Genomic DNA, 26,521 nt, shown 5'->3' with positions numbered 1-26,521 from the left:
TAAAGATGAAGCAAAACATACTGACTTAACTCTTATGCCTATGAGTGTCCTATTATTTTTTTGTCTTTGATGGAAAATGAGACAGAGAGTCCTTGGTCGAGGTCTTGCACCTTAAGTACGACCAGTTAAGCTGTGGCCCATGTCCCTGACAGATACAGCCCTTCCCCAGGCTGTCTCCTGCTGGAGTTTCATGGACTTATAGAAACCTCCTCAGTCCCCACAAGGAAACTCTGAACAGCACTGAGTCACCCAGGCAGAGTGATCACAACAGGGAATAAAGTACCAGCTTCTCTTTTCCCATTGCAATGACTTCTCACTTCTGTAACAACAGCTTCTCCTCACCCCGGGTAAGTGGCTTCCTCCTTCTCTGGGGATGTCCTGCATGGAAGGCAGGGAAGACTGGTTCTTGGCCATTTATCGTCTGTAACTGGAGTTGGCTTTTCGGTTCAGTACTGGGGTAAGAAAGGAATACCAAGGATCTGGAAAGGTGTTTAATGTGACCTAACACTACCTGGGCTGTGAAGAAGCTGAGGTCCTCTGAGTGCTTCTTATACTCAGCCTACCAAGTCAGAGTTTTCACATCTGATCTCCTAGTCCTGCTGAAAAGCTGGCAATGGGGCAACACGGATTCAGACTGGGAGCGTTATGGTGTCTGTGTGTTCAGCAGTTACTGGGATAACACAGTTAACAGGGTGAGACCAGCCAGCCAGCCAGCCAGCCAGCTCCCTGTGGCCTTTAAAACCTCAGACCTGCATCTGCCCTTTTGCTAAATAAATGCACTTAATGAGCACACAAAGAATGAGAGAATTTCCTGGCATTGATGAGGGTTTCTGTTTATGATGCTGCTCTGGGAATTAGCAAATCCAGGTCCCTAATATGATAGAAAACCTGTCAGCTGCCTTCCTGCTGCTATGGATGTCCCCAGCTTTCAGGTAAACCAAAGAGGGAAGGAAAAGGAGGAAAAAAACCTTGAAGAGTTGGAAAATAGATCTGTGTTACCGCTATTAGGAGATATTGCCCCTGGAAACGTGTCCTGGTATGGCATGGGGGACTCGAGGCAGTAGTTGCTGAGGAGAAGGCTCCTGAAGCCTGCTAGCATCCAGGTATGATGCTGCCTCCTGGTACCTGTCCAGAGGCAGCTGCAATGAGTAGAATAGTTTGGTTTGCCTCCATGTATGCTCAAGCAAATCCCACCTTTAGAACAAATGACCTGGAGTAGCTGCTTGAACCCTGCTGGTGCCAGATCCTTTCAGGCATCCCTGCTCAGGGCTGAGCCCCACCAACCTCTGGGCTGTCCCAGCAGCTGCTGCTGTCCTCACAGCCTGGCAAAGCACACGTATCTGCTGATGTCTGCACAGACTGAGGGAGGTTTACAGGTATGGAGAAGAGTGGTGAGGATACAGGGAAAAAAGAAGCTGCTGAAGGAGGGGATGCTCATACAGCCTGTTGGAGCTGTATAAGCCCCACGGAGGAGAGGCAATTTAAACTACAGAACAAGAATAAACTGATTAAGTATAAATTCTAGTTGCAAATGAGGAGATTCCTTGATATATAAGGTCAGGTCTTTACAGACTCCCCTAGGGAGGAAGGGAAAAGCCACTGCTTTTGGGTTTAATAAGCTGGTGGGGATCAGAGGAAGAGGACTTGGCAACAGAGGAGGTTCCTTCAATCCCTTTCTTGCTACATTCCTTATTCTGCCCCTTCCCTCAACACTCCACTAGTGGCTTTCACCATTTAATTATGTTATTAATTAACATGGTACAAATGAAAGCAGATGCACTGCTTTGGCTGCTTTGCTGGCCCTGCCATGCTCTTCTGTACACCCTGGAAAGGTAATAGGTTTATGTGTCTGAAAAACATTTCTGGTAAATAAAGGAAAATAATATTCAGGTTAATCCCAGGATCTAAGATGCTCTTTAGACTGTGAAGTGGTTATGCTGCAGGAGAGTGAGTTTGAAGGATTGTGCAAGGGGAAGGAATGTTCAAGAGACGGGAAGATTGATGTAACTGCAAATGGACAAATGCAGCACATGTCAGGGGAAATACAGGCTATAAAACTCATACACAGTTTTTGAGTATTTTCTGGGCTGCTGTGGCTGGCACCTTAGTGCAACAGTTGTCAATACCTTGTACTTCAGAGGCTGGTGAGAAGCACTGGTCCAGGAAGGATGGGCAGAAGATGCAGCACTAACACAAGCACAAGCTGCAGAGCTACATCCTGGTGAGTAAAGCTGTCACTGAATCACTGAGTGAGAAAAGCCCTGTTCTGCAGAAGGCTCCAATGACCCAGACAAGTTGAATATACCAGCTGGCATGCCCTGGGCTTCAAGACAGCTATAAACCACAACAAGAATAACCCTCTGCTGTGTGTTGCCCTAGGCCAGTTTTGGGCTAAATGTCTGATCCAAGTTCCCTATCTTTTCCTTTCAATAAAGCCGCACTGTGAAAAGCATCACGCTAGCTTGTCCTCACCAGCCACTTGCATTTGCTGTTAATTCTCTGGAAGAAATGCTCCCTCTTGCCTCACCCAGGCTGGGATCCCTGCATAGAGAAATGGCTTTCTCCTGTGCATTTGTTATACGCAGCTGCGTGAAACCCTCAGCCCATTCAATTAAAGAACCCGTCTTCCCATTAACTGTCTCCTTAGACAAATGTGAAGTGTATTTAATGTTCACTCAGGATGAAGCCAGTATGTTTCTCCTGCTGTTTTACACTTTCTTCTTAGTAGGGATTTGTCGTCTCTGACTGCTCAAATACCTTGAATCTCCCCAGCATTTACGATCAGGAAAAGGTAACAAGTGTGGTGACAAAGAGTGAGTGCCAGATGAGACGGGGAAAATGGATTGCTTTAATAGATGTTACTGAGGCCCTTTTGCACCCTGCCTGATGCTGAGCAGCCACCCCATCCATCACGTTCACTCAAGCTGAGTAGCAGCACACCATCCACGCTTTAACAGACCCCTTCTCCCTTCTTCCTATTAGGGAAAGTGCTGGCCTGGATCCCAAGCCATTCCTGATAGTCTGAGAAGATGCAGTTTAGAAAGGGTAAAATAAGCAACAGATCGTCTACATCAGCTTGATGTTTTTTATTAACATGCCCTGAAAATCATCTTCTTCCTGCCACTGGTACCTTGCTGCACATTAATCTAATAACTGATAAAGTGTTCTCTGAGCCTTTATTTTCCTTTTTCTCCACTTGTTTCTTCAGCACTGTTCTTCCTATGAATCAAGCAGCTGAGAAAATGGATGCAGATTCTCATCTGTATGAAAATACTTTGCCCAAAATACGAATCTTGCATTGGGCTGCTGTATTAATCCTTCTCTCCTGAACAACAATAATCATTCTGGCATTTTTCAGGCTGCAATTCACCACTTCTGCATTTGCCACTTGCTGCCTTACTGTAAGTTGGGGCAAAAAATGGGGCAAGGGAAGGGAGGTAAAAGGAGGACAGAGCTCCTCTGGGCCGAATCCTGGGCATCCCTATTTCAAGATGTACATTGAGGTACTTCACATCAAGCAAAAGCAGCCTTAAGGCTCCACATCAGCTCTGGCTCCAGATTTCTCACCTTGCTCCTGAGCCAGACTTGTCTGAAGAGCAGAGATGACAGCATGCTTGTGTGGGACCAGGCTGCCTCAGTGGGGCTGACCAGGCTTGATGGGACCAGCCTGGTTCTTCATCCTAAGAAGCACAAAAGAATCCTCTGGGTGTAAAGGAGCAGCTTTGCTCTTGGCCAGGACAGAGGCTCCTGGGTGTTTTGCGTTAGCAGTGACTAAACAGCAAGTGAAGAGCAAGTAGCTGGCGTGATGTGATGTGAAGAGCTCCAGTCTCTGCCCCGTGCTGGCCTGAAGGCAGCAGTTCTGCCCCTGGAGCTCTGCAAGCATGAGGACCTTTTGCTGCACCACCATTCCTCCTGCAAACCGCCTTTGCTGAAGTGGGGGCTGAGGTGGCTTTGAGCTGATACAAGAGGAGCCCTGAGAGCACTTGGTTGCTTTGTGCTCTGAGATCAGGTCCCAGCTCTTCAGTAAAATCAGTCCTGATTTATCCCTGTGGATAAATATCTTCAGTTCAGAAGGACTCCATCACTGTCGAGAGTGAGGCACTTCCCCAACAAGTGACAATAAAAACCTTTATAGCACTTGCTCAGCATGACAAATCCTCTTCATCCTCTTTCAGTGGTGGCTTTATTGCCTCTTCCCCGTGGGGGCTGTACTAGTCAGCCCAATCACACTGTTGGGGTTGTGGATGAAGTGTTGATGCCTCTGTCCTGGGCTGTGGCCGCCAGGCATGTCTCTGGTGTGTTATGCAGTTCCAGCACAAGCACTGCTCTTTCCCAGTCCCTGTCGGTCCATAGATCCAGGTATTGTGAAGTTTTGGCTCTAAGCAATTCTGTTCTGAACTGAAATGAAATGAACCTGATAACAGTCAAGAGCGTGCGTTAAGGATGGACCATTTTTTTCCTAAGGTTTCAGCTAGAGATACTAAATTCCTGCTCTGTTCTCCATGGATGTTCCTAGCTGGAATTGCACCCTACTGATCTCAGCAGAAAAGGGAATTAGAGCTACTGCTCATGCCAGGATGAGGGGGTGTTAACCCTTTTTGTACCCCCAGTATGTAAAGCATCTGTAGATGCTTTGTCCCTCAAGAGGAAATTTCTGGTTAGTGCTACCATTGTCATAAACTTGCAGGAACACCAGGAAGACCCATAACAATGTCAGCAGCTGAAAACCTCCATGCGTTACCCTGGAGTTCTCCTGTCTCCTACAGTACCATGTCTCTCATGGTATCTGGCCTTGAAAGCAAGCTCAGCTGATGGATCTGATAACCCACAGAGGGGAGGAAGAGGTGAAAGAGTTCTTGAAGCCTGGATATTAACAGGTTCATCTCTCTTTGTTTCAGGCATATGGCTCATGGGGAGAACATCTGCACTTGGAGACTTGGAGCTATGTTGCAATGGCTTGGAGTAATTACTGATGGGATTAGCAAGAACATAATTAAAAAGAAGCATCTGAGGGACAGCAAAGCTGAGTGACATCCAGGTGAAGAGGTTTTGAATACCTGGGATTGCCAATACTATGAACACAGGCATGGGGGTTTGCCTGGCCCCACATTTGAAGGCTAGCCAACATCACTGCTGTTGGATCAGGCAAGGTTGAGATCTTAAGAGGGAATGGGGAATGGGATGTGGTAGAACTGCCTTCTGCAGACCCTCACATCAGGAGTAGGGGCAGCAGCTTTTGCAAAGTCCCTGTTCTTCATCCCTGTGACCTCAGCAAGGTCAAAGCAAGGGGTTTGCTTTGGAGCTGAGGAGGAGGAACAGATTTCCCTGAGGAGATGTGGTGGGTGGCAGCAGTGCCTGCACTTCCAGCACACAGGAACTGGAGCACCCTCCACCCTCACACCAGCAGTGGGCTGGAGGGAAGGAGCAATCAAGCTGAGCACTGGCCTGTCACCAGCCTGCTTTCACCCCTGACGCTTTAATCTCTTCTGCTTGACGACATCTAAGCGAGCTCTACCAGCCTCATCCTTCTTTTTCCTGTGTTTGTTTCTCCATCTTTCCCCTGCGCACAATGGGAAAAACTGGGATTTCCCTTGCACCGGGGCTCACTTGGACTGGAATCTTTGAGCAACAGCAGATGCTCAGTGATTCCACCCCCCTCCCCATTCTGCCTGCAGCAGGACCCCAGCCCCAGGCAGGACTGGCAGGGTAAGGGATTATTTTGCCTGCTGTAGCCCTGCTGCTTTTTTGCAACAGTCCCAGCTTTCCCTCTCCAGAAACAAGCTCCAGGTCTTCCCTGACCTCATCATTCTTTCCTACTGGCTTTCTGGTTTTTGTTTTCCTTTGCCTGCTGGCTTAGTGTCTGAAGTTGTTGTTTGTGATATCCCAGTACTCAAGGTTTACTAAGATTACTAAGAGCATCTCTGGAGGTTTTGATACACTTCTTCATTGCAGATAAAGTTAAATTCTTCTACCTGCAAATATCTATGTGTATCATGAAATAACTGTGGTTAGATACCAGGTTACACAGCATCAATGCACAGGGTTTCCCTGACCAGTTTTTGCAATGCTTTAAGAAAGTTTGGAACTCGATGAAATCAGTGGCTGTGGTGTAGGATATGCCAGCTCCCACAAGGAATTCCCACTTGAACCAACATTTATTAGCATGACCAAACCCACCAGCAGCATGTTGCAAAATGTACTGTTAGCAGTGGTAGTAGACAAAAAACCACCAACACTAGGTTAGTCCAAGAGTAGACAGGGACCACTTAACACTACTTTTGGTTAGATTGCCGTCTTTGAATTGATTATGGAAAATCACAGATGCTCCTGAATCAAGAGGCAGAACTGACATCACTTATTCCTGACCTCAACACAACACTTTTCCATCAAAGCATCAGCCTGTTTCTTTGTTGGTTCATTTGCTTTTAATGTGGTTTGGAGTCACAGGGCCGCCAGGGAAAGCTCAGGGAATAATTTGCTGCCACTGAGGTTTTATGTTCACCTACTGAATACATTAACATCTCAATCATTTCTTCACTCATAGTTTGTAAACATACCAAGCTTCTTAATATTACTGGCTAATTAACTCTTGTTTCCATGCTGTGTAGAGCAGGCAGCTCTTTCTCCTTCTTACAGCCAGCAAGGATGTCTTTCCACATCTTTCAGCTGTGCTATCAAGAAATATTTTCCTAGGAAAAGCTGGGAGTTGAAATTAGAAATTGCCTGCCTGAAGCACACACCGATATCCTGCTGCTGCTTGCAACCCGCCAGGGCAAAGAGGAGAGAACTACAGCCCAGGCATTGAGAAATCACTGTCAGATGCCTGTCGCTCCACGGTTATTTGCTGCAAGCCAGGCTAACTAGTCACTGTCAAGTTAGGGAAGATATTTCTTGAAGGCTTGATTTAATAGAAACACAATTTGTCTCGTGGGTCAGCAAAATAGGTTGAGGATGACCTACAATTTTGTGTCCAGAGAGAACTTTGAGACTTGTCCAGGATGCCCAGTTTCACTTTTCATGTAGAATACAAACAACTGGCAGATGCCAGCAGCCACCGACACTGCTCGTTGTGTAATGTCCAGGGTGTGACAAAAGTATGTTTGTATGCTGCATGGTGTGTCCATGCACCAGAGCATCTGTTCACAACGCCAGTCAGTGTTCAAAGACAATTTTTGGGTAGTATGTGGTGAAATGCAATGTGTAAAACAAGTCTGACTCGCTATCTCGGATAATCTCCTGGTAGGTTAAGAGCCATGTAAGTAATGTTCATTTAGAGACAGGGAATAGTTGTGGTTATGAAAACAAGAGCTACCAGCCCTGTCTGTACAGTGGATTCTTTTACTTGTTGGAAGGAATATGAAATCTCTCATGATTTTTGCAAGATCTAGAGTTCCTTATGGGTAACTGCCATGGCTGCCTACGACATATTATCCCATGGGACTTCCTGCAGTTTCAAACCCACCGAATGGTCCTCTCTCGATCATGAATAACACCCCATATCATCACCTTTCCTGCAAGTTGAAGGCTGAGAAAGACCCCTGCAATCAGGTCTGTTGAAATGTTTTAAAATATCTGATTAAATAGGTGGTTAAATGGTTTAATAGAATCATAGATACTTAGGGTTGGAAAGGACCTTAAGATCATCAAGTTCCAACCCCCCTGCCATGGGCAGGGACACCTCACAGTAGGTAGTTAAATGAATGGTTAACAGTTAATAAATAATTAATAGATGGTCTCAAATAGTTCTTTGCAATTAAGGCCATTAAAAACTCATCATGTTACAAAAAAAAGCAGATATTTTTGTGTAGAAAATATTGAAATACAGTATTTTTGTCATTTCACAATATACTGCAGTAAATGTGATTGAAAACACTAATTGAAAATGTCATAGAATTACAGAACAGGTTTGGGTTGGAAGTGACCATAAAGATCATTCAGTTCCACCCCTCCTACTTCTTTCCCTTGAATGATTTTTGTTTCAGTAACTGGTATTTACTCAGTGGAAAAGATTGATAGAAAACCCTCAGACAGATCTCTGCTAGAAAATGGCAAACAAAAATTTATTTACTGTTTTTATCAATAAATTCTCCATTATTTGGGTTTTGAATATAGCCCATATACACATACAGAAGTGTGTGTGTATGTACAGACCTCAGGTAACAGAGTAGATGTAACAGAGTATACAGGTAACTATATTGGAAGGTTGCTCATCTGGTCAGGAATCTTTCACACCCGATATTAAAAAATCAAACTAAAATGTACAGAGGAGAAGCCTGAAATTGCCAAGGATTTGGTCTTAAGAGCTCTAACGTGGGGTTTAAGGATTTCATACTGTGGTTTCTGGGTTGAATCGGGAAGAAGAGTTTAGATCTTTTAAGTTTTGGGTGTCTAATGATGTTTGGTCACCAGTAGAACACTGGCTATTGCAGAATGCCACTTTGCTTGATTTTCTCCAGGCTTAAAAGGAGTTAGAGAAACCCAGAAAGTTTCTTTTTAGAAAACAGAAATTACTGGATATAGAAATGCAAGTTTTGATGTATTTTTCTTCTTTCAACCTCATTGATTTGCGAAACCCTTCCACCTTTTTCAAGTGGTCAAACATAAGCATTAATATTTTATTCTGAACTTTTAAAAATAAAAATAAACATCAGATTAGTCCAAATGTTGTGGGGTTTTTTTGTCAGATTTTTCATTTTCTGAACGAACAGACCCAACAGATTTCTTAGGAAATCAGTTAAACTCACACAGCCCTTGCGATGTCTGAGAAGCACAAGAAGACCATGTGAAACAAAGCCCATGAAGTGAAATCCAAGGAGGAAGAGTAAAATGAAGTTTAAAAATGACATTCCTTTTCCTCTTTCAATTCACTCAGTCACATGAATGCAACAGATCACCGTGCGGGGAAGAGAAAATGTGGTTCTCACTGCTGTAGCACAGCAAAGGCTAAAGAAATAGTTTGATTTAACATAGAAACGAGAAGAATTTGCAGAATATGTGAGCAGGGTTGTAAGGAGACTCCAGCACAAGGAGAAGGACTTCCCTTTGAAACTTCATAGGCGCTATTGTAAACAGCCGGTGACAAATTTATCCTTAAAATTATTAGAAGAAAATCCTGTCAGGATGCTCTTTAGTCAGCTGGAATCTTTTCCCAAGGATAGCACAGGGTTATCCATTTTGCTATGGTTCTGCCTAACTGTGATCCTGTCAGAAATATTCCCCGTTGTTCACGAAATAATAATGTTACAAAATGGAAAATAAGAATCTCGATTATGAAAGTTACAAATCTCTGTGTTCTTTCTACCATCAATAAAACATTTACCTATTAATAATGGATCATGTTTCTACTCAACTCATGCTTTATATGAAAAAAAAAATAGGAAATAAATGACCATCGGAAAATCGCCAGGATTTCTTTCTCCTCCCTAGCCCAGGCTGACAGAAATGCAGTTACATCGATCAGCTCTTCATCACTTACAAAGGCTTGAAAATTTTAAGAGCTTGACTTAAACTGAGGACTGGGTGTTTAGCCTTGGAGGCATGCAACAGGAAAAGTAACCCAGAGCGTCTGGAGAGATAAAAGTTAGAACTTTATAGCCCTTTGCACATAGTTAATGGAACAGCTTGGCTCATATACAACACAATGCATACATCGATAGAGCATTAAACTTTAATGTACGTCATACCAGGAGAACTCAAGGCAGTTGTACCTTGAATGTTTGTTAGCTGAAGTGATCCTAATAGAATAATAATGTATTATGAAGAGGTTGATAATTTCTAAATGGCAGGATAAATAAATATATAGATGTATGGATAAATGCAGATGTGTAGGGATATAGATGTAGAGATGTGTAGATAGAGATAGCTATATAGACATATAGATTAGACACAGATATAGAAACATGAGATGTCCATGTGCATGTGGGTACGTGTAAGCATATATTTATATATTTGTATATGTATCTGTGTGGGTACCTATATCTACGAATCTCAGTAAGGTAATGGGAAGGATGTAGCCAGAGGAGGTCACAGCAGCATCTCCCTAAGATGTGGAAAGGAGGCAGAAATTTCCATCTCCCTGAGTTTATCCATCCGGGACACATTTTCAAGGGCCCTCTCTTAAGGCACTTGCAGACTTTGCAAGATACAGACAGAGCACCATCAATTCTGTATTTATGAGCACAAAGGCACTTCTGTGTGCTCCCCAGGCACACATCCTGGTCAGTCCTCTCTCTGTGCTGCCCATCTGTCATGTTGGCAGCACCCCTTTGACCGCAGCAGAGCACTTGCCAAAGGAAGGACCTCAGCACATGGCTTGTGTAATTACCCAGGCAGCAGGGTAGTTTGGGGAAAAGGCAGTCTTTTTGGGTTTCATGTCCATATGGACGACTGCAAATATTGAAAATACCCATCTATTGAACAGGCAGGTAAACTCAAACAAACCAAATGTCTCCATTGAGGTAACACACAAGTCAGTAAAAGGCCTGGAAACTGCTCTAAGATGTTTTTCCACCCACCTCCTCCACCAGTCCTCCCATCATATGGGCATGGCTTTCAGAGCAAAGCCGTGCCTACCTCAATCTTCAGAAGTATTAGGCTGCATTCAGAGAGCTCACTGGTACTCTGTTGAAGTCAGTTAGGAGCTGTAGAGACAGAACACTGTAATTCTTAATATGAAGTTGCATTGCAGCTTCAGGTTCTTCATCCATCATCCTGGAATCCCATTATTTATGGGATGAAGATGTGCTTGTTAATTACACCTCCTCTAAGGCTATGCTTTGACAGAAGTCACTACCTGCACAACCCCAGTGCAGAGGTAGGGCTCAGCATGCCAATCCAGCTGAAGGTACCAGTGACACAACAACATATTCTTCTTTACTTCCAATGAGTAAGATATGCTGTGAGTGACCTGCCCTTTCTGGCAGCAACATTCATCCTATTGTCTGTGGATGATAATTGCAGATGGTTCTCAGTTCTTTGATTACAATCAAAATAGCAGCCTGACCCAAATGAGAGCATTTTCCACATGGCTGAAAATGTTGTTTTCTCCCTCAGAAAAACATGAATAGGGAAAAATGAATTTATTCTATTTTTTTAGCAAAACGTTCAAGTATTGTTTTTTCAATACTATGAATATTAACAGTAAGATGGGATTCTTTTTCTCATAAAATGAAGATTTCAAAACCTAGAAGTGGAAGGAGAAGGACACAGGGTTTCAATGTTTCAGTTTTGGGGGAGAATAGCCCCAAAAGTTCCATTTTAAAAAGAAAATTCAAACAATTCCGTGAAAATGAAGTAACACAAATGTAGTCTTTAACTATAGGTAACAACATGCCACATGTTATTGTGACTTCACTTTGAGCAGGAAAAGTAGTAAATTTGGAGATTTTCCCCCAAGATATTAGAATCATTGAATCCCAGCCTGGTTTGTGTTGGAAGGGACCTTAAAGCTCATCCAGTTCCAACCCCTGCCACGGGCAGGGACACCTTCCACTAGAGCAGCTTGCTCCAAGCCCCTGTGTCCAACCTGCCCTTGAACACTGCCAGGGATGGGGCAGCCACAGCTTCTCTGGGCACCCTGTGCCAGCACCTCAGCACCCTCAGTGTAAAGAACTTCTTCCTCATATCTAACCTAAATCTTCCCTTCTTAGGAATCCTGTTTATTATGTCCTTGAAGGATGCTACTCACAGCTGGAAAGCATCTGGCCAGGACTTCTGTGCACATACTGCACTACTGCATGAAATAGCAGAGTGACACTGCAGAACAGAAATGGGGAGCATCTGTGGAAACAGAACTGGCAGACAGGCCACTGCTGAGCAAGAAATGATGTTTAGTTCTGCTTAAACACCATGGAAAAGTTAAGGATAATACCACTTATCTGTAACTAAAATTAAAGCATGTCTTGGGGTGCTGCAGTTATGGCACAAATAAGCATTAGAAACTCAGGAGTTAAGTTTACATGTAAGGAAAATAGAAAAATATGTCACATCCAGACATACAGGACCTTGAGCAACCTGCTCTAGTGGAAGGTGTCCCTGCCTGTGGCAGGAGGGTTGGAACTGGATGACCTTAAGGTCTTTCCCAGCCCAAACCGTTCTATGATTAAGGACTGTAGTCCTTAATATGTTCCCTGTATTGGGGCATTCCATTTTCATTAGGTCATGGTGATATTTATTCTACAGACTGAACTGACAGAGCTTTAAAGAAACCAAACGTGGTTTTGTTTCTGTTTTCACATTTTACTAATGTACTCTCAGGTAGGAGGTGGACACAGATACAGGTACTATGGGTGCAGGGAAGAAGGAACCCACGTGTTTGGTTCTCATTCCTGCTCTTGTGTCCCTTGAATCCCAGTACTAGCCTGGGGGATGTTTACAACAGCTCAGGCATGGTTTTTACCTTGAAATTATTCAGTTCAAAATCAACACACTAATTTTGTAACTAACTTTGAAATGATTAAAATACAAGCACTCTGCAAGAAATGTAAAACCAGTGCACACTTCTAATAACATGATGGGATGGATACGTTACGTTCTTAATTCTTTTTTTTCATTAAAGGTACTTTTTTTTTTTTTTCAGTTTAGCTTCTAGAGTATTCTCTGGTTGTTTTCCTCTGCTGTGGTGGAATAGAGAGAAGCTACAGCAAACAAACCAGCTATTGTACATAAACACACACACATTTCCCCATTGAGTTTTTGCTGCTGAACAGCTTTGGGCCACTGGGTAGTTTTTGAAATGTGTGAATGTTCCTTTTTGCAGAGAAAACATGGCAATCAGATTGCCTCTTTCAAACTGTTTGCCACTGCTCCAGGTGCTGAGAGGGGCTGGGGACAGCCCTGGACGTGATCAGTTTCCCCTCCCCAGCTCAGCTGCTCCTCATGAACGTGGTGGCTCCTCAGAGGAGATACGGTTTAACACTTAATAGCTATTGCTGAATGCGGATCACCTTAGGTATAAAAAGTAATGCTAAAAAAAATACATTACTTGTGCTAGAAACAAAGGGAAAGCCCCAGCTGAATTAGTTATAAGGTACTGGTGAGGTTTCACACGCAAGCCAGCTGAGAAGTCAGCACCGTCGAGAGGCTGTTACCGAGTTTCTTCAGGTCCCCAGCCTGAAGACTTGTAAATGCTTTTAAGTTGCAGCCGTGGCTCCAGGAGGTGAGTGATAACCTGGGAGAGGGGAGTCGTGACTTATCCTGAGCTGGCCTTGGGGTTGAGACGAGAAGGCACAAAAGTACAAAATGTAATCAGTTGTAAGTAACGTTAAGTTTGATGGCTTTGTAATGGAAAATAACTGCGGTGCTTGAAGGTAGTTGACATAGTTTCAGGCCCTCGGGACTTGAGTACAAAAGGTGTGAGAAAAGCAGAATAGAAGGACAGGACCTGGGAAAGGGGAGTATCTGGGACTAGCAGATGTCCAGGGTGGGCACAGATAAACTAACTGATAAGTGTAAGGACAGGATGATTGCTATGTTTGGGGTGTTAATAAACCCATTAAGCTGGTGTAAGCATCTACTAGGGAGTATCCTGGACTAGCAGATGTCCAGGATGAGAGCAGTTAAACTAACTGATAAGCAGGGGCCAGGATGATTGCTATGTCTGTAATGTTAATTAAGCTTGTTGGGAGCATTAAACGACCCTTAAAGACCACCACGTTTTTGTATGCATGCCGGAAACTTTTTGGAAAATGATGTAATATGCTCAGTGACCCTATGAGGATGACCTGTAGAGCAATTCGGGGACAGGCGTTAGGAGGAGCTCCCCCCGTGTCTCCCGGCGTCGCAATAAAGAATACCTGTTTGTCAGCTTGACACTCTGTTGGCGAGTTTGCTCCCGAAGTTTTCTCCGAATCAGGGTAGAGGAGCATTCCTACAAGGGGTTGTACAGGGCATGTGGTAGAGAAATCAGTGAAGGAGCTGGTAAGAGCTGCTGTGGAGGGGAGGTGCGATGCAGATCTGTTGGGGTGGAGCAGAGTGCGGCATAGTTTGGGGCTGAACAGTGTGTGATGTGGTTTTGGTTTGGCACAAACTGGGACCCTGGGGGCTTATCCAGCTCTTTCTGCACATTGGGGCATTTGCAACCCTTTTCAGTGAGAGAGTAGAAGCTGCAGGGTAGGGGGAAAAGCATCCTTAAAGCATGTGATGGGGGTTGAGGGGGGTTGTCATCTGTGTGTGTGCAGGTGAATTTGGGCAGTTTCTGTGGGGTGGTATCAGCTGTGTAACCCACGTGTTCTGTTGTTTGGGTCAGTGGGATAGGGGGTCCAGAGCAGATCCTTCTGAGCTGCTACCACTGGTTTGTGAGGTTGGCCTGCAGGATGAGGAAACAGTAGAATTTGTTGCTTTGGGTTTTTTTTATCATGAATACATGAGGATTAAGAGGTATGTGGTTTCCGCGAATGACAGCGGGCTGACTGTGATTGAGCTCCTCCCCATCCCTCCCTCTTTTTGCTTCCTTTTGCTCTCTCCTGACCCTCTCTTTGAGGGGGTCAGAGGTGTAGCCTGATGTGCTCGAGCAGCTATTCAAGCAGCTTGTTCAGGTCAGTGACTCTCAGCAGTTCCTCCACACAGGCAGCTCGCAGTGATTTGGTATTGCAGTCATGGCTCATCTCTAGCTCTGAACTCTAGAAAGCAAATTTTGCCCAATAAAGGGAATCAATAATCTTCCCTGTGCATGCTCTCACCACGTTAACAAAACCATCGCATAAGCGGTTCTTCAAATCTCTTCTCAGATACGGCTCCTAAAATATCATCTGCACAGTGCTCAATAAAATTAACCAAAGAGACCTTTTGTGGTATAACAACCTGGCCCCTTTCAGCTCTCCAGGGTGACTGGGGATCCTGCACACAACTTTGCTTTGCCTGAAGCTCTGAGGAGCCTCAGGTTGGAGGGAACAATTGGAGAGCAGGGCACGTGGCTTGGAAACTTGTAGGGGAGGAGGATGTTGCTTCTGCACTGGCTGCATGAGAAATTCATAAGCAGAGAAAGAAGAGGGAATTTGGCTGCTGAAATGAGAGAATCTGTTTGCAGTGGGGTAGATTGGCACCTGGTAAGAGGAAAATCGGTGTGGGTGCAGAGCTTGGATGGGGGCAGGCTGGGGAGCAGTCTACTTTGTACCTCTGTTGCATACTGAAATAAGCAGAAGTGAATGCCTGTGCTCTATGTGTCTGCCTCCAGAAAATGCAAGCTTCAGCTTCCCAAAAGCAGATTTTCTGTAGATGAACTATTTTGATAGTTTTTTGATTGAAAAAGTATCTTAACATAAGAATAATTCCAGAAGCAAACCCACAGGCTGGTTTACATTGCATGCTGCAGTAAAAAAGACTGATAGAAGATGTCACCCAAAAAAAATCAAAACCAGGGAAGCACTTCTAAAAAGCCAATAGTTTTTCATAAGATCTTTCTTGTTCTACTAAAGGCCATTTTTCAACCAAATGATTCTTTGCCTTGTCCTAGGCTTGAAAAATGGTCAGCAGCATCTCCCAAGGCCATGCTAGGGAGGCTGGGAAGGAACTGCGTTTCACTGAAGGGGCTCCCAATCACACTGGCTGTGCCTGATGACTTTCTGGGTATTTCATGCTCTCAGTCCTTGTCTTTTAGTTCAGTTTTGCCTCTGACTATTTTGGTGCTACTCCTACTTTCACCCCTGTGGTGCTCTTATGAGGTGGGTAGTTACGTGGAGGGTGCTGGGCTCAATGATGGCAGCATGTCTCCAGATGGTCATCCCATGTTGGCTTCACCTACAGGTCAGGTCAGACAGGACGCTCTAGCCCCTGTGCAAATGGACATTATGCAGCTTAAGGTCTGGATTTGTCCCACAGAGCTGGGAAGAAATCAACCCTTATAATTGCTGTGGCTGAAATGAGGATGGGCACTGCTCATCCATGAATCACACAGCAAGTCTGCTTCCACAGGGGTGGTTTGCTGATACAGCACCAAAGCAAGGTGCATACACTGTACCACAGAGCATGAACTGAGTCCTGGTTCATCAATGGAGCTGTGTCCATACTAGAGTGTTGTAATGTGCTAAAGGAAGCCATAAAGCCCCTCTGCAGCTTCTGGGCACTGTGTCCTCCAACATGTCATCTCGGTGAGTGTTAAAACTGGGGGTCGGGGCTTTAGGAGCAGAGTGAGCAACCTGGAGCTGAGCTGTACTGGCTGTAGCTGCCCTTGTATGTGGGTATGCTCTGTGCTCCATCCGCTGCCCCCATACACGAGTGCTTGGCCTGGCTGTGTTTTCACAGAAACCTGAGTCCACACATCCAGGTCTGCATTATGGTGTTGTATTTGCTGTCTCCACTAATTGGCCTTTGTAGGTGCTGCTTCTGCCCTTCAGAAGAGGCTGAGCTCTCTTGCCAGGCTTCTGAGAAACACTTTCGTGCAGTGCCAGCTTGTTTACACCTCTAACCAGAGCCAAGCTTCATGTACTTTAGTCTGCTGTCTAGAGAGATCTGCAATAAAGTAGGGAATTGTTCCATTACAGAAACTGTGGTTGAAAATGAAGTTATTTTTCTAATGGGACAAATTTATACATCAACATTTTACAGAAAAGCCCCAACAGCTGCAGTCTAAAATGACTTAGCAGGATCTATTGACACACTTGCTTGTTACCTGATTTATTGCCTGTGGGGAGTTCACTGCTGGAATGAAAGACCTGTATTCAAAGGTCTGCTATTTACCCCTGCAGGCTCCTGTCTTGCCTTCTGCCATACACCCCAGCTGGACCTGGGGATGGGAGAAGAGAAGGACTGGCCTTCAAGTGAATACTGGGATTGCAACCTCTGTGTTCATTTTGTCTTTTCCTCTTCGAGGTAACTGTTGGACAGGGTGACTACGGATTGCTTCAGTGGTGGTAGATGATGGACCCTTTGTAAAGGGAGGATCGTGTATGTGTGTCTCTGTTCTTAGTGTGATCATAGCTCTGTGGCTGCATGCAGACCTCAAATTCCTCCTGACTGGATTAGCCTGGGAAGGAGGAAGCAAGTTTCCTTTTGCAAAATATGAGGTCTAATAATCAAACTGACTATTAATAGCTAACTGTAGTTTAGCTCAGATCTCTGCTGTCATGCAGCATGTCCATTCAGGACAGTTCACAGCTGACGTTTCTGTAAGAAAAGCCCTTCTCTGCCACAGAGCCAGCTCTTCCCCTTGGTCCTCCCTTACCTCTGGTGGCCCTGGATCCCCATGAGCCTTTGTTCTCTTTGCCACACACCAGTTTTGCACTAACAATGAAGTAGACACACTTTTTCAGGCCTTTCAAGCAGAAACTACTTACTACTGAATTTGCCTTTTCTAATTGCTTTCCCTTTGGACAGCTGTGTTTCTCCTAACTACAGTGTTTTCATGGAAATATGGCACATACTTCTATTCAACAGTCCCCTTCTCGCTGGCAGAGACTTCCTCCTTTCAGCTAGTTACTGTCTCGTATGCCATCAGAAACAATGGTTAGACAAATGCATCCTGAGCACTATAGTTACCTACCTATTCCTGGCACTTTGCAATGATGGTGTGACATGTTGATACAAGAAGCAGAGAAAGCGAGAAGCTCTTGCTGTGTCTTTCAGACAGGGTGAGACATACTCAGCATTCTTTTTGTTTCAGGGAATTCTGTCATGATCTCTTTACTGGGACTCCTGTGTTTCCCAAAAGATGTTTTAGAGCGGTGGGAATGCATAGAGGGGAAGGCCTCTGGATCTGGTGGGAGCAGTGGTCAGCACCATGGTTGCTTGGGATTGCTGTACTAGATGACCCTGTCGGCTCTTCCCCTGTCAATCTCCATCCACTGGCTTAGTCCCCGTGTCTGTGGCTCTCCACTTTATCTACATTATTCAGTGCTAAACACAGTGACAAGCAGGGTCCTGTCCATGGAAAAGCCTAAATCATTTTAACTATGATTGGTGCTGATCACTGTCCAACAAAGTTTAGAGAACATTGTCTGCTAGACATTATCAACTTGGACTAAGCTGAAGATACCTATGAAACCTCTGTGTTTCAAACAAAGACTTCTGATTCATCAATCAGTTACCTTCACAAATTGCTGTGATGATCTTGACATATTGGGGCTGAGCAAAATTAGATGGTTTCAGGTGTCTTTTTATTAAAGACCTCAAACTTTGGGCATGTGAAAAAACAGAAGCAATTTCTTTCCCACCAAACCTGTTCAGGCTGAGCTTTGGCATAAAAAGGACAGGGTGATGGCTTCAGCTGCCATCAGGTAGTGTCTGCCAGCATCTATTTGTTTTCCACCAAGTAAAGCTGAGGAACTTTCTGCAGAATAAAAGATAACTCTGAATTAAGGGTGTAAGTACCCAGGCACTTCTTTAGAAAAGCAAGGTAGGAAAACTGGATCAATCCCCAAGCAGGCACAACCTCAAGTTTGAACCTCTAAGAGAAGCAGCAGGATGCATATCAAATAGCAGGGCTGTGTTACTGTGCTACAGTGGTGGCACTGCTTGCTTCCATTTTAATAGAGCTGAACAGAATGGGAAGTGCTTCTCTTAAGAAACTCTCAATAGCTGTATTTTAGGGAGACTGGGTGATTGAAATCCATTTTGTTTGATCAGAACTTGCTCTTGCCACTTCCCTTCTCTAATGTGCTTAGAATCAGTTTCTTACAGAGCAAAAAGTGTGGATACAGAAGTCAGCCCAAATGTTGTCTACAGTGTCTGACCTAGATTTTTCAAGGGACTTGGTTATACACATACATAAGTGTCTAACTTGCATGGGAGGCTGTGCTGGTAAATCAAAAAACCTCTAACACACATGGACAAAGACTTTGTGATCAGTGACTTCATGATGAGTACGTGGCAGCACTGAGCAAACTGAGCATGCAGTTAAACATGCGTTTTTCACAACTCGACTCCCTTGGAACATATTAGTACTGCACACTAATTAGAGATCAGAATCTTAACTTGATCCTAGAAAATATGCTCACATGGCCAAAAATAGGAAACTGGCTGGAGATGCACATATGCACATGTTTCTGGTTTGCATGTGCTGTCAATTCCAAATGCATATATTTCAGAACAGCATCTAGATCTTACCTTTCAAATTAGCGTGGTGGCCTTATGGAACACTTCCTGCAGCAATAAAGTACTAAGCAGGGAAAAAGAAATTGTATCAGAAGAAAATGCACTGTATTTGTTGCCCTGGCAGGAGTCTGCAGGCTGAAGTCTATGCACCCCGATGAATCATCTGCATAAAGAAAGATCCCCAGTGTGCAAACTTTACAAGAGCTGACATGAATGTGCATCTGAGCTCCAGACGTGTCAGTCTGGCTTTTGAGCTCTGTCACAGCTGCTAAGTTATGGGCTGGACAGACTGTGGCTTTCTTCCAGATGAGCGAACTGGGTTGCAGATCCTGGCGTGTTGACTATTAGGGGCTCTGCCTGAAGAACCCAAAGATGTCAGCAAGAAATGGGGTAAAGAGCTACCTGATCTGACAGAGGACAAGGAAACATCTTCAGTGGTAGGCACTGGTTCAAATGGTTCCTATTCAAAACATTTAGAGGCTTTTGTTGGCAATGTCACAGTTGCCACGTTAGCCCTGACCCTTATGATCAAAGGGATAGCTCTGTGGGTATAAACATTTAATCCCACACTGTTGTCAACCCGTGTTATTGGCTTTACCATACTCTGGACCTTTCCAAAGCTTTGGAATCACGTTATCTTACTGTCAGAGGAGTTCTGCCCCCTGTGGTAGAGCCAGCCTCAATTACTCTAAAATAACTGGGGAGCAGAATTCTGTGCTGTGGTGGGAGCTTTCCTTGGCACTGTTCTACTCGAGCTCAGGTTGCTGAGACCGTTTGAGCTCCTTGGCTGCTTGTGGTGTTTATCAGCCCTAGTGGATGCTCTGCCTCTTCTCATCCCCTCTGACTCCTTGACATCACGGACAGACATACACACAGGCTCTCAGAAAACACATGCGACTTGGTCAGCTTTTAAGATGCAGAGGGAACTGGCAACAGGAGACCACTCTTGGCATGTCCCTGTTCCTTAATAACAAGAAGGCAAATGTTAGACTGAGTTTGGGCATGCAGGGAGCAGATTCATGACCTTTTGGTTCAACCTGGTTTCCTGCCACCCTCTGCTTCCTTCCACAACTGGCTGCTGATACGAGCACCCGCATTCCCCGCTCAGACCTAAAAACATTCATTAGGCACATAATGAACATTCTTATAGTTATAAAACAGTAGGAACAGGGGAAATTAAATTCATTAGAAGTACAAATTGCAGCTGTTAGTAGGCTTTTGACCTGAGGGGCCTCAGACATCGGTCTGGTGCTCTTATTATGTCACACCTTATACAAATAAGGGATAAAATCGCAGTTCCTGCCCCAGTGAGCAAGAAGACATTAGAGAGACAGATGAGTCAAAACATGAGTTAGAACTTCTGACAGCAAAGTGCTGCAGTAGGATATTTTAGAACTTGCCTGCTTGAGGGAGTTTGGACTGTCTTGCCTTGCAGTCAGCTAAAGATGTTGATGCCCATTTAGTGGGAATTAAATGTATTCTTTCAACTTCAGGCGTTTCTCTTAAGTTGCTGTAAGTAAGATCTATTTTTTCCTCCCCTTTCAACTTTCTCTGCATGGTTTTTGATACAGCATAAAAAGCAGAAGGTTCAAGTCAGACTTACAAACACAGCTGTCATTCAGCACTCTCCTTGGCAAAAGCTGTATTAATATATACTGAAGTGCCTCAGTGAGTGATCAAAATTTTTCTTGCATTGCCATGGCAATGCAAAGGAAACTGAATTCCAATATGACAAAATACCTCATCTCTTTACCCAGCTATTAGCCCTGACAGCACAGCATACAACACTGAAGACAGTTAGGTGTATAGCAACACTGTAATGGGGCAGGTCAGGGGACCTGTCTTTCCTGAAGAGTGCTGGAGATTATTCTCCTCCCATGTCCTATGATGGATTGGCTTTGGGTTTTGTTAGCTGGTGACCTTTAGACTCCTCAGCGCTTGGATATGCTTTTTTTTACTCTTGCATCTTAGATTTTACTTAGCAATGATGTGCTTGTGGCTGCAGAGAAAAAGCAGCAAGGGCCCATCCCTTGACCCATGTTCCCTCTGCTCCCACTCAGCTATGCACCCTCTTTCCCTTATGCTGTCCCAAGGAACTCTTTCATATCTCTTCATTTACCTCAGTCTTTAATCACTGCTTTCCAGAAATGCCTCATACTCACTGGGCTCCTTGTTTACCTGTGGACTAGGCAGGAGGCAGTGTGTGATGCTTGGTGGCCAAACATGCTTTGTCTAGCTGACTTCAAGGCTAGTGAATGGTTTCCTCGGGTTGTGCTTTTTGCAGGTTCTTATTAAAATTCTTAAGAAAAAGATTCAAATAGAAAACCACCTCAAGAATAAGACATACCATGGTTTTTCAGCAGCTCTAAAGAGTTTGGAGCTAGTCTACCTTCTAACCAAATTTGTTTTCAGGGTAAATGACACAAATGAGAAGAAACAGCATGTAAAAAAAGAGAGTGCACAGACCAAGCCTGAATTCAAGGGCTATGTTTTTCTAGTAATGGAGACTTGTGTTGCTTTCAACCCTGTCTCCACCGAAATCCATTAAGACTACTGCATAGGCTCTTGTCCCCTTTTATAACTTTTATGTTGTCACTGCTTTTCAAACCCATCACTCCTAAGAATGTCTCCCTGGGCAGGGCACACAGCACTAATAACAGGAGCTGCACGTGAAGGAAATCCATTGTCAGGGAGATGCTCTGGAATATGATACAAAGGATAGTATTGCAAAACCGTCACAATACATCCTTCAGATAATACATTCCCTGTGAGCTATACAAAGACAGAGCAAGGAAAGAGAGACATTTGTATGGCAGCAGGCACCCCAGAGCCATGATGTGAATTTGTGAGTAGCTTGTATATCAGTGGGAAAAAGTTGCTTTCCCCAATTCTTTTCACCTTCCCAGCCCCTCTCAGTGTAGAGAACAGAGGATCAAGCAGGCACACTGGAAACCACCCATGGCAGAACTGCCACCCTTGAGCTATAATCACCAATTGTGCCAAAACATCCCCATCCCTCAGGGCCACACCACTGAACTGCACCTTGGTGCCTTGGACATCTGCACCTAAACCAGCATACAAGTAACTTGTCCCAGCTCCCAGGCTGCTTGAGAGCTGGTTCTCTCTCCCTCATGCACAGCTGACAAGGAGTTTCTCCAGCTCAAGGTCAGGCAGACCCTGAAATGAAACTGATTGGAAGTGCAATATGTACCACCCTTGCTTTCATGTCTTTGGTCATGGCCCTGGCTGGAGTCAGCATAGTGGATAAATCTTTGGCTGCTCTTACCAGCACTATCGTTCTTATATCCTTGTGAAGCCTACCCAGTACTTAGCTGTTGCTACCTTCCAAAATGGGCTGATTTGGATTCCAGAGGCAAAGCATCGCTTCAGCTCACCCTGCCATGAACCTGGATTAACTGCCAACACCAATGTCACTCAGTGAAACATGCTATACTCATTAGCTAATTGCTTCTTAGGGCTCCCCCACTATTCCTGGCTGTTTTATCTTCTCCTAATATGCTGAGGAAACAGGATCACAAGGGTTAAATGAATAGTCTGAGGTCCTACAGCATGTTTAGTCTATGGGTACCTGCCCCTCCAGCTGCCTCCCCTCCTGTTGCTTTGTTCTCTCTTCTGTCTTACAGTACATTAAACACTCTTTTGAGTGATTACATCCAGATAAGCAAAGGGTTAAATCCTAGGTTCATCCTAGAATTATCATATGCATAACACTGATCCATAGTAAAACAGGGTGGGGAGACTGAGGGGACTGCAAAATAAATGAGTCCATACACCTTACCTGTGGCAACAGGTCCTACTCACAGCAATTAAGGACTACTGACCTGCATGAGGACAGGCAGCTCTAGAGGGGATAGCTACAGAGTTATTCATCTACTGTACAGAAGTCTTGAAGCCAAAGGCTTTCCTAATTCCTACAAAACCACTGTATGTCCTACTGCAGAAGAGGTTGGGTTAGTCTGATAGCCTACTGTGTCTTATCCCTGCAATTAAAAACACAAGTAAGCAGATAAAGAACAAAGCTGCAGTTTGTTGTCAAAAAAAATCTGAATTATTGGCTAAATATTTACTTGCCTTACGATCTAAGCAGCTTGTGCCAATGCAAACCATGATGCCTTGTTATTTTATACTCAGCAAAGCCACAGAAAGATATTAATCGATTAGACTTCCATTGTGCTTTGCTCAGATAGTGGCTGTGGGCAAACAAAGCCCTTTAACATTTCTGCAGTCCATCTGCCTAGTTAATTAAAGGAGAGCTTCTCCAAGGTACGTGAAGCTGGACCACATCATCCCCTGATGCGGCTCTTCCCAAACCGTGAAGGGCGATACCTTCTACCTGCTCCTTCTCTGCAGGCTGAGAGCTACCCATGGCAAAGCATCCCTCTTGGCCCCTTGTCTCAAACCGTCTCCGAATCCATTGCTTTGGGCAACACCTGCAGTTCTGTGTGGCTTTTTCTCAGCCCATGGTAGATCTTAAAGCTCTTCTTTCTTCCCTGTATCTGCTGGCTGTGATACCTAGGTCAGCAGTGCTGTTGGTTGAGCATTAGAGCAGTACTTTGGTGAGTAGCTGCAGTTTTTAAATGGAAATATGTTCTATCGTGTGCAATTCCCAAGGCTCCTCTGACCAAAGGAAACAATATGAATACAACCTCATTAAAGACTAATGCGTGTTTCCAGGCATCGACAAACATCCAGCCAGCTCCTAGTGGGCCACAGGGGAGAAGCGTATGTAGCACTATAAAAGCTTTATGAATGACAAACTTGCCAAATTGCTGTTTAAACAAGGAAGCAAATGGGAAGACCATCTGCATCAGATTGAAACTGCTCATAATCCTGTCACTTGTGCCACTGTGGTGTGTTTGAGCTCTTGTGCTGGCACATGCCCAAGAGACACACAAATGTGTAAGCTTTTATGGCAATGACCCCCCTCCTCCTCCCAGCCATAGGATCTGAAGCCTCTTTTGCCATTTCTCTTGGATTTCTAATGGAGCAGGTAGCTTTCCCGTTCTTTCAGCCCAGGGTGAGTCTCCTGTGCCTCAGGCTCTGCATGCTGGGGAGCTGCACTGGAAGTCCTCAGGCTCACCATCACTTCTTGCTCTCTCCCATCTACTCATGGCTCTTCTCTGCCTCATCCCCAGCATCAAATACCTCTCAACCTCATACATTCACCTTCAGCAAACATCCACCAGGCCAGCAGTGCTGTTCTCCTCACTGTACAGATGAGAAAATGAAACATTAAAATGACTTATGTGGAGCTGTAAAATGAGCCTGCATCAGCAAAGTGCTGATCCCAGTGTTGTTTCTTGTTGAACTAGAGACCCTCCATCCCTTACCCCTAAGTCCCAGGACTGCACACCAACCACGGACTCCTTTTTGCCCATTGAAATCAGTACAGACTTGAAAGAGAGTGGAGGGAAAGGCAAGCCACCAGCCCACCACTCCTCATGCAGATCTCTATCTTGTCTCTTCATAAGGAGCTTTGAAATAAAAGTAAAACAAGTTACTGATAATTAGCTCTAAAGACACAGAAGCAATTGTGCTTTATCTTGTACAAGCTCTTTGATAGTAGCCCAGGCCTTGTGCCATGAATTGCTAATTAATTCTTCCTTAGCAAAATGTTTTGCTTAATTAAAGAGTGTACTGATTTATAAACACGTCCCTAAATATTATTCACTTTGCATCTGCTGAGGATAGCGCAGACTGTGCTGCACTTGGCATTTTTCACGTTATTCCATTATATCCGGCTATGCTTTTTCAACACTGATTGTGACAGATTCAGAAATTATTAAATCATAAATACAAAGAGAAAAAGCTAGCGATACACACATAATGTGAGTGTTCTCACAGCCCCCCAGTATTTCAGCTAGTGACAAACCCAGAAGGAGAAAGGGAGGCAGAAATGAAGCTCCTGGCCTGGCTCTGTTCTTACTGATGCTGGAGTAAATCATGACCCAGTCCCCAGAGCTCAGCCTGATGTAAAAGCAGAGGAAGGATCTGTCTTGCTTTCCCAACAGCATCACTGCTATTTAAATCGGGTCATACGTGATTGTCTGCTGCCTTTCATGGTGCTCACATGGGGTTGGCTCATCTACAGGTTCAGTCTCTGGCCTCTTTACAGTCTAGCACTTGCTTTTTAACCGATTTCTTCTCGGTAGTCATTAAAGGTTTTTCTCCTCTAGTTGCACTCTGAGTAGGTTCTGTCTCTGCTGTGCTGCAGAGGAATGGCAAAGCAGGGGGAATGTATGGCTGGTGTCCCATGGAACACAGCACAGACCTGTCCCCAGAGTCTTGGTGGCTTTAACCTGGGGCTGATGACAGCAGGAGCTTGGTCAAGAGGCTGGAACACGACTTACAGTGCTTGGAGTGTCTGAAGGGCTGGCCCATGAGGAGGGGGAGTAGATAGATGGCACGCTGTAAGAGATCCAGTGGGTTCAGCTCTGAGGTGGTGCCGTTTTTCAGTGCCTCAGGGGATGCTCAGCTCGAACACAAGGGTGAAGGGAGCAGTTTGTTTTTCCTGAAGCACACGAATAAGTAACTCCCCAGGACTTCATCATGCTGCAGGATGAGCTGCAGCATTGCCATGTGTTTCGGAAGAGCGTCACTATGTGCTTGCCCTGTTCAGGAGGGCTTCCCTGAGCAGTCGCCACAGTGCCCAACAGACACAGGGCAGTGGGCTCTGTGTGACACAGCCCAGACATTCCCATTCAGGACAGCACCTTTCACCCTCAGCTACTCTCCCACCGTCCCTAAGAGGGGCTGAAAACCCTCAGGGAGCTGTGCTTTGGGATGCACACCAATACCAGAGGTCTCTGCAGGGAGTCCTGATCCATCCTTCCCACTCCATAGGGTCACCCAGCTCAGCTCCAGACACAGCCCTTCAGCTCCAAGGATGAGCCATCAGCGTGCATACCTCTGTTCTCCCCATCTGCATGTGCCAGCCGTAACATGAAGAGTTTCTGTTTACTCAGAGAAAGTTAGTGATTTACTTTCCACCCTGTTTACCTCACTTTTTTGTGCTCTATTACTACTGCCTGCTGCATAAATTCACTTCAGAGTACCTGAAGAGCATTTGATGAAACACTGCCCTCTGAAATGCATAGGTTATAGTTGTCAGCAGCTGTAAGTCAGGCAGCATTCAAACGTAAATCCATTTTCACTCAGCATTCATTAATCCTCCTTCTTTGTCTCTTCCTTTCTTCTCCTTACTGATGTATCATGTGGCAAGTTGCTTGTTAGAAGTCTTTGCTGTCAGAGTGGTGTTAAAGAGTCAAAACCCATATATATATTTATAGGTAAGTCATTTGGGATGAGGGGTTTTTGCAAGCTGGGGGCTCTAATAAAGAGTATGGGGACAATCAGTTGTGAACACTCTCAAGCCATTTGATGAGCTTAAACAGAAAGAAGATGAACCTGGCTGGTTGCAACAGTCCTGGTGTGGCAGACACCAGGTGAAACACAGCTTTTCTCCATGAGCTCC

General features: G+C 44.7%; 1 long non-coding RNA gene across 1 annotated transcript; it reads left to right on the top strand.

Moving 5' to 3' along the window:
- Window positions 1-2,044: 2,044 nt before the first annotated feature.
- LOC134156209 (uncharacterized) lies at window positions 2,045-3,880 on the top strand. Its single transcript, XR_009961854.1, has 3 exons — window positions 2,045-2,221; window positions 2,983-3,126; window positions 3,492-3,880. It is a non-coding gene; the product is annotated as an uncharacterized LOC134156209 (long non-coding RNA).
- The last annotated feature ends 22,641 nt before the right edge of the window (window positions 3,881-26,521 follow it).

The sequence above is a fragment of the Pezoporus occidentalis genome, unplaced genomic scaffold (genome assembly GCF_034315485.1).
Source record: "Pezoporus occidentalis ecotype Australia unplaced genomic scaffold, CSIRO_AGI_Poc_V1 ctg83, whole genome shotgun sequence".
NCBI lineage: Eukaryota > Metazoa > Chordata > Aves > Psittaciformes > Psittacidae > Pezoporus > Pezoporus occidentalis.
This window is presented reverse-complemented; position numbering and strand designations above follow the sequence as displayed.